General features: G+C 39.8%; 1 non-coding gene across 1 annotated transcript; it reads right to left on the bottom strand.

Annotated features, from left to right (window-relative positions):
* Positions 1–710: 710 nt before the first annotated feature.
* On the bottom strand, positions 711–817 carry LOC141610389 (small nucleolar RNA R71). The gene has a single exon (XR_012528299.1). It is a non-coding gene; the product is annotated as a small nucleolar RNA R71 (small nucleolar RNA).
* Positions 818–6,536: the final 5,719 nt, after the last annotated feature.

The following is a 6,536-nucleotide window of genomic DNA, read 5'->3' as shown; positions in this document are numbered from 1 at the left end:
CCGTTGCCGGGGACGGTGTTAACTTGATTTAGATTTTCTTAGATTGTTATTAGTTGTGTCTTTCTTTGCCTTGGGGAAGTAAAACTCCTCAAGGTTTGTTCTAATTATTTTCAAGTTGTTTGATATTTTGCATGTCTAGAAGATCACAAGGTAACTTGTTACCCATTGATCACGAAATTGAAAGAACTTTGACAAACAATAGAAGACTTGCTAGAGGAACTTTAAGAGGTATTGGTGAGGTTGTAGATATTCAATCAAACACTATTGAGTTCGTAAACCCTTTTGCAAGAGAAGGTGAGGAGAACCCAACACAAAATCTAACACAAAATCAACCCACAATGCCTAAATTTTCATCACATTCCGTACCAACCGAGGAGAACCTACCCAATGGTACTCCCACACCACAACACTTAACCGGAAATTTCATTGCCAAATCCGCATTTATTCAATTAGTCGAAAGAAGCCAATTTGGGGGGATGCCTAGTGAAGACCCTCATTCTCACATGGAGACTTTTTGTGACTATTGTGATGCGATTTCACAAACCGGTGTAACTCAAGACCAAATTCGATGGGTCTTATTCCCTTTTTCTCTAATTGGCACCGCAAAACAATGGTTGAAAGGCCTTGATATGGCTACTGTCGGAATTGACTCTTGGAAGAAATTGGCTCTAGCTTTCTACAAAAAGTTCTACCCACCGGAAAAGACTAACATGCTAAGAGCTCAAATTACGAGTTTTAAGCAAAGAGATGAAGAATCTTTGTATGAAGCTTGGGAGCGGTTCAAGGGAATTTATCGCTCATGTCCTCATCATGGACTTAGCGAGTGGTTCTTGGTACAATAATTTTGGAATGGTCTTTATGAAGACTCAAGAAACATTCTCAACATGGGATCAAATGGTATGTTCACAGAAGTTGACGATAATCAAACTTGGAACAAGATTGAGGAAATGGCGGTCCATAATTCACAATATAGTAGACCTCGCAAGGCTACTAGAGGAGGAAAGCATGAAGTGGACTCTATTACTCAATTGGGTGCTCAACTTAGTCCTCACATTGATACCATCAATTTGATGTTCGAAAAAGCTATGGCTAGACTTGAAGAAGCCTCAAAATCACCAAAGCAACATGTTAATGCCATGACGGCATCTTCATCAATCCCAAGTGGGATATGTGAGAATTGTGGAACTTTGGGACATGACCAAAGTGAATGTAGGGGAACAAATGAACAAGTAAATGCTTTTCAAGCATACAAGATCAGTGGTACGCCTTATTCTAATTATTACAATGAAAACACCAAATTCCACCCAAATCTCTCATACAAAAGCCAAAATGTTCAAAACCCTCAACCAACATACACCCCACCTCCCATGAGAAACCAAAATCAAAGACCCTTTTACAACCAAAACCAAGGTTACCAAAACCAAACTCCATAAAATCAACAAAATGACCAAGGTTTTGATGTTCAAAAAGCGGTCCTCCAAATGCAAAAGAATCAACAAGAGTTTTTCACTCAAATGCAAAAGGATAGTCAAGCAAAGGACATCACCATCAACAACATCCTAGCCCACACCAAAATGTTGGAAACCCAATTGACTCAACTAGTATCTTCAAGTTCTCAAAGACAAAAGGGGCAATTACCACCTCAAAGTAATCCCCCAAGACATGAAACGATTAGTGCCATCCACTTGAGGAGTGGTACGAGATATGAAGGACCGAAGAAGCAAGTGGAGGATGAAGTTGTGGAAGCTAGTGATAAAAAAGAAGTTGTGCAAAACTCCAAAGATGGAGAACAAACAAAAGAAGAATTTTCAAAGAAAAGTGAAGACAAGGCCAAGGAGAAGGAACCTATTGTGATTATACTTCCTTTTCCAAGTCGTCAAGCTAAGCCCAAATTTGATGACCAACTTGGAAAATTTATGGAAATTGTGAAGAATTTAGAAGTCTCGATTCCTTTCATGGAATTTATCAATCACGTGCCGGCCTATGCGAAGTACATGAAGGACATCCTTACAAAAAAGAAGTCGATCCGGAAGCTTGAAACCATCGCCTTCACTAAGGTGAGTAGTGCAATCCTTCAAGGGAGTTCACCTCCAAAACTTAAAGATCCGGGAAGCTTCTCAATACCGTGTACCATTGGCGACACCACGATTAACAAGGCCTTATGTGATCTAGGGGCTAGTGTGAGTGTTATGCCGTATTCGGTGAGTAAAAGGTTAGGGATGGGAGAGCTTAAATGTACCAACATCATACTCCAAATGGCCGATAGATCGACGAAGACACCATTAGGGATATGTGAAGGTGTTCCCGTAAGAGTTGGGAAATTTTTCATCCCGGTGGACTTTGTCATTGTTGACATGGAAGAAGACTCCAATATTCCAATCATTCTAGGTAGACATTTCTTGCACACCGCGGGTGCGGTGATAGATGTAAAACATGGAGAGCTTACTCTATAAGTGGGAGATGAGAGCATAACTTTCAATCTTGATAAGGCCATGAGAGCTCCCCGTTTGCATGAACCATGCTTTATGGTTGATCACTATAGCCGGAAGGATGATGGGAAGAAGTCAGAATTCCAATGGAAAAAGAAAGTTGATGATGCTCCATCAAAAGAGCAAAAGAATAGCAACAAAGAGAGCTTGAAAAGCTCACCTATGACAAGTGAAGAGGATGGCCTCATTGGCCAAATCAAGAAAGGAGGAGAGTTGTCTCTATCAACTCAAGAGATTTTTAATGATCAAGTAGACGAAGTTTGCGGTCTTTGGGATGATGAGTTTGAAGGGATTTTCAATCCCTATATTGGCAACGCTATCGATCAAGACCATTATGAAGGACAACAAGTGCAAAGATCTATTGAGGATCTTTATCATGATAATGAACAAGCTTTCGACTACTTCTTCAAGGTGTTGAGTAACATCAACAACACCTTGAACATGCCCCCATGACATCTCACTAAGGATGAGAGTTTGGTGGAGTCCTCTCCAAACCACCATTTGTAAATATTCTAACTCCCTAACTTGCATTTTAATTCTTACATTGCATTTTTGTCATTTTTGGATTTTTGTGCCTTGATCAAGATATTCATCATTTTTTAGAGAAGTGAGGGAGGGACTAATGACTTTATTGATTTGTAGTGCTTTAACTTAGTATGGGTATAGCAATTGTTTAGGCTATTCATGCCTTTGTAGTGCCCCTACAATGTAGAACACGAGATTTGAAGAATGGAAATGAAACGGGTTATGCAGTGCACAGATGGACATGAATCCGTTCTGTCCAAGAGGAATCCGAGCGGCTTAAGGGTAATCCGCTCGTCTTGCAGGAATCCGAGCGTCTGATGAGGAATCCGTTCGTCCTGTTTAGCTGCAAAAATCAAAAATTTGGTCTGTAACAGAATCCGAGCGTCCCACCTGAGAAGACGCTCGTCTGATTCTGGACGCTCGTCTTAAGGATAATCCGCTCGTCTTTTTGCTACAACACTTTAAGAAAAGTTCCTGTAAGAGAATCCGCTCGTCTTTTTTAAAAGACGCTCGTCCCACATACATAATCCGCTCGTCTTCACTAAAAGACGCTCGTCTTTTGGCGAGTTTTCCTGAAGCCTATTTATACAGAATCCGAGCGTCCCGTGCCTCCAGCCGCTCGTCTTCCCCTGCTGTTTCGAAATTTTCGGGTATTTTAAACCCCTTCCCTCATTCATTTCATTATTTCAACATTCAAACACTACCCATAAACCCCAAAACCCTCATCCTCTCCATCACCAAAAACAAGATTTCCTCAACCAAATTCAAATCAAAACTTCCTCACAACAAAAATTAATCACTCCTTTTACAAAATCAATTGATTCAAACACCAAAATCTTCAAAATTTTGAATCGATTTTTGAGATACAAAGCAACATCCTTTTATCTTGAATTGATTTGAGCATAGCTAGAAATTGGAGATTTCAACCTTCCTTTGGTGTAAATCAACAATGGCAAGAACTAAAGGAGCAACAAAGGCACTCAAGGCAAAGACACTTTCAAAAAGGCAACAACCCCTTCAAGCAAGGAAAGTTTCAAAGGCTTTGGTAGTTTCTAATGCAAACATGGAAATTCAACAACATGATCCCCCTATGGAAGCAACAACATCAACAACTCCGGTTATTGCTCAATTATCCGACTATCCGGAGGTAATTTTCACTTCCGATTCTCATAGGGATAAATTTGTCCATTTTGCTAAGAAGACCATTATGCCTACAAAATTCATTTATGATAATGCCTTGACAAAGTTGGGTGTTCTTGAGTAAACCAAAGCCTTCTTTGTGGCCATGGGATTGGGTAAATTGTTCACCATGAGAGAATTGACATACCCCTCCCTTACCTTGGAATTCTTAAGTTCATTGAAAGTGACTAAGGTAGAGACTAGAGAATACATCGTGTTTCGTCTTGTGAATGTGAATAGGCGCATCACCTTTGATGTTTTGGGTAAGATATTAGGCCTTAGTGATACACCATATTATCACAAGATGCCCGAAAAGTATGACCCTGCACCTCTTTGGGAGGCAATTTTCGGGAAGAAATTTGTGAGCTTTCATGCTTGTCGCGCTCTATTAGTCCACCATCCGGGCATTAGAGTGTGGCACAAGGTCATCGGGAATAATATAATAGCAAGAAAAGGCATTAATCAATTCACCAAGCTCGGTTGTGTTCTACTTGAGTCGGCCTTAAATGTAGGATGAGAATTCACTAAGCCCTACAATGCTCTAAGGATTTTGATGGAAAGATGGCTTAATGTTGATTGTGGTAAGGAAGGAACCCCTCATATTGTAAATGGAGGTCTAGTTACTCTCTTGGCCAAGCACTTTGACGCAAATTTCAACAAGCATAACACCTATTTGGCGATCAAAGGGGGTCATCTCATTGACATGGACGCCATGATTAACAAGTATAAGTGGGTCAAGCATAACTCTCTTGACACCAACTATGGGTGGCTAACCAATGATGCTAGATCTTTCACTTTGCCTTCCAAGATATGCCGATTAAGTGCCCACCGAACAAACTACCTTCTTCCACTCTCCAAGGGCGCCGAGTACATCATCCGTCAACAAAGGGGCGAAATTGAAGAGCCATCCTCCTCCATTGTCACACCACCCTACCCATTCAAATACCAAGAGTTCAAACCCATATATGTTGAAGTGGGCAATGATTACATGACTCTCCTCATGAGAGAGATGCATAAACAAGCTTATAATGATCGAGTAGATGCATACTTGGCCCAATATCCACCCCTCCTTCATTTAGCTAGGCAAGGACTACTTGATCCATCATGTCCTTTGCCTAGTTGGGCGGATAGGGAAGTTTTCTTTCCATGTACATCTAGGGGTGAAAGGCCGGGTGAAGATGAGAATGTCGATGATGAGGTTGTTGATGATGAGGGTGTTGATGAAGAGGTAGATGAAGAAGAAGAGGCTAATAAAGATGATGAAGGAAGTGAGCAAGATCAAGGAAGTGATGATGAGAGTGGAGATGATTCCACTTCCATGGAGGAAAATGATGACAATGACAATATGATGGAGGATTAGCAAACTTTGGAGGCTCCTACCCTCTTGAGGTTTGTCTACTTCTTTCTTTGTTTTCTTTATTTTATCTTGATCATAGTTTGGAGAGTCCTAGTAACATGAGGACTAACACCTCGGCCCCATTGAGGTGTTCTTTTTATTATTCCCACATGAAAAATCCAAAATGACAATATATAGTTTCATACATTGCATTTCGTGTGCATGAACTACCCCGGAATTTAAGACATTAGAAATAATGTCTATCTTGGTTTGGGGAAGTACATGCATACGCAAAGGGAGGTATCTAAATTACGCTCTCCATCATAAAAAAAACCCATGCATCATGTAGTGTAGTTTAGTATAGCTAGCATTTAGTATAGAAATCATGCATCATACTTGCATAATTTCCTATCATATTGGCCATTGAGGACAATGCCCATATTAGTGTTGGGATGGGAAATTCTAACTTAACTTTTATTCAAAACTCCAAAAAAATCAAAAATTTCGAAAAAAACAAAAAAATTGAAAAGTTGAAAATCCAAAAACAAGTTCATTTCCTTTGTAGTGTAGTCTTGTGTATATATTGTTTGTATATATTATGTTTGTCTATCCTTGTTCACATTGATCGACTACGCCACATCCGAGACATGAGGATATTGAAGACCGCATGGTATGATATTTCCAATCTCCTTTTTCCTCTTTATGTTAATGACTATGTGGCTTTTTTTTTATTGATGCAGTATAAACAATGTGAATTTAGGACTTGCATTTAGATTATTTGGCATATTAGTTGGTAGAATCATATGGATTAGGATTTATATATGTTAGTTGCATCATGGCATGTAGTTGCATGTTAGAAACATTTTGCGAAACCGTCTACTTGGGAAGTTTGACAAGTGTATATAGGCCCTAGTAGATGCTTTTTCTTCTTAAGACTTTGCCTGTTAGAATACTTGTAAAACACCCTAGGATGTGTCATGCTAGTATCCTTTGACCCATGGATTAAG

Source organism: Silene latifolia, chromosome 10 (assembly GCF_048544455.1).
Source record: "Silene latifolia isolate original U9 population chromosome 10, ASM4854445v1, whole genome shotgun sequence".
In the NCBI taxonomy this organism is placed as follows: domain Eukaryota; kingdom Viridiplantae; phylum Streptophyta; class Magnoliopsida; order Caryophyllales; family Caryophyllaceae; genus Silene; species Silene latifolia.
This window is presented reverse-complemented; position numbering and strand designations above follow the sequence as displayed.